At 43.2% G+C, this 2,435-nt stretch overlaps 1 protein-coding gene across 1 annotated transcript in view; it reads left to right on the forward strand.

Moving 5' to 3' along the window:
• Positions 1–2,435, forward strand: part of mrpl48 (mitochondrial ribosomal protein L48) — a 44,049-nt gene that overhangs the window by 32,714 nt on the left and 8,900 nt on the right. The gene's annotated exons all lie outside the window — the stretch shown is intronic.

Consider the following 2,435-nt stretch of genomic DNA (forward strand, 5'->3'; position numbering starts at 1 on the left):
CTGGGGTTGTTCTTATTTTCTTCAATTAGTGATGAGTAGAAAGATGTCCTAGCTTTACGGAGGGCTTTTTTATAGAGCAACAGACTCTTTTTCCAGGCTAAGTGAAGATCTTCTAAATTAGTGAGACGCCATTTCCTCTCCAACTTACGGGTTATCTGCTTTAAGCTACGAGTTTGTGAGTTATACCACGGAGTCAGGCACTTCTGATTTAAAGCTCTCTTTTTTAGAGGAGCTACAGCATCCAAAGTTGTCTTCAATGAGGATGTAAAACTATTGATGAGATACTCTATCTCACTTACAGAGTTTAGGTAGCTACTCTGCACTGTGTTGGTATATGGCATTAGAGAACATAAAGAAGGAATCATATCCTTAAACCTAGTTACAGCGCTTTCTGAAAGACCTCTAGTGTAATGAAACTTATTCCCCACTGCTGGGTAGTCCATCAGAGTAAATGTAAATGTTATTAAGAAATGATCAGACAGAAGGGAGTTTTCAGGGAATACTGTTAAGTCTTCTATTTCCATACCATAAGTCAGAACAAGATCTAAGATATGATTAAAGTGGTGGGTGGACTCATTTACTTTTTGAGCAAAGCCAATAGAGTCTAATAATAGATTAAATGCAGTGTTGAGGCTGTCATTCTCAGCATCTGTGTGGATGTTAAAATCGCCCACTATAATTATCTTATCTGAGCTAAGCACTAAGTCAGACAAAAGGTCTGAAAATTCACAGAGAAACTCACAGTAACGACCAGGTGGACGATAGATAATAACAAATAAAACTGGTTTTTGGGACTTCCAATTTGGATGGACAAGACTAAGAGTCAAGCTTTCAAATTAATTAAAGCTCTGTCTGGGTTTTTGATTAATTAATAAGCTGGAATGGAAGATTGCTGCTAATCCTCCGCCCCGGCCCGTGCTATGAGCATTCTGACAGTTAGTGTGACTCGGGGTGTTGACTCATTTAAACTAACATATTCATCCTGCTGTAACCAGGTTTCTGTAAGGCAGAATAAATCAATATGTTGATCAATTATTATATCATTTACCAACAGGGACTTAGAAGAGAGAGACCTAATGTTTAATAGACCACATTTAACTGTTTTAGTCTGTGGTGCAGTTGAAGGTGCTATATTATTTTTTCTTTTTGAATTTTTATGCTTAAATAGATTTTTGCTGGTTATTGGTAGTCTGGGAGCAGGCACTGTGTCTACGGGGATGGGGTATTGGGGGGATGGCAGTGGGAGAGAAGCTGCAGAGAGGTGTGTAAGACTACAACTCTGCTTCCTGGTCCCAACCCTGGATAGTCACGGTTTGGAGGATTTAAGAAAATTGGCCAGATTTCTAGAAATGAGAGCTGCTCCATCCAAAGTGGGATGGATGCCGTCTCTCCTAACAAGACCAGGTTTTTCCCAGAAGCTTTGCCAATTATCTATGAAGCCCACCTCATTTTTTGGACACCACTCAGACAGCCAGCAATTCAAGGAGAACATGCGGCTAAACATGTCACTCCCGGTCCGATTGGGGAGGGGCCCAGAGAAAACTACAGAGTCCGACATTGTTTTTGCAAAGTTACACACCGATTTAATGTTAATTTTAGTGACCTCCGATTGGCGTAACCGGGTGTCATTACTGCCGACGTGAATTACAATCTTACCAAATTTACGCTTAGCCTTAGCCAGCAGTTTCAAATTTCCTTCAATGTCGCCTGCTCTGGCCCCCGGAAGACAATTGACTATGGTTGCTGGTGTCGCTAACTTCACATTTTGCAAAACAGAGTCGCCAATAACCAGAGTTTGATCCTCGGCGGGTGTATCGTTGAGTGGGGAAAAATGGTTAGAGATGTGAACGGGTTGGTGGTGTACACGGGGCTTCTGTTTAGGGCTACGCTTCCTCCTCACAGTCACCCAGTCGGCCTGCTTTCCCGGCTGCTCGGGATCTGCCGGAGGGGAACTAACGGTGGCTAAGCTACCTTGGTCCGCACCGACTACAGGGGCCTGGCTAGCTGTAGAATTTTCCACGGTGCGGAGCCGAGTCTCCAATTCGCCCAGCCTGGCCTCCAAAGCGACACTTATTACAAGTACCGTTACTGCTAAAGGAGGCCGAGGAATAACTAAACATTTCACACCCAGAGCAGAAAAGTGCGGGAGAGACAGGAGAAGCCGCCATGCTAAATCGGCTAAGAGCTAGTAGCTGCGTTAAGCTAGCGGATTCCTAAAAACACGCAAAGTGAATAATGTGTAAATAATTTAGAGGTGATTCAGCAGAAGGAGTGCTTTAGTTAAGGCACGTGAAGATTACACTGGGAAACAAATCGTAATCTAGATAACTAGATCAATCTAACTGCGCAGATTAAACAGCTAACAGATACAGAAAAACACCGCTGTGCTCCGGAACAGGAAGTGATACAATACCGCAGTGAGAGCCAACCACCAG

This window comes from Thalassophryne amazonica, chromosome 23 (genome assembly GCF_902500255.1).
Source record: "Thalassophryne amazonica chromosome 23, fThaAma1.1, whole genome shotgun sequence".
NCBI lineage: Eukaryota > Metazoa > Chordata > Actinopteri > Batrachoidiformes > Batrachoididae > Thalassophryne > Thalassophryne amazonica.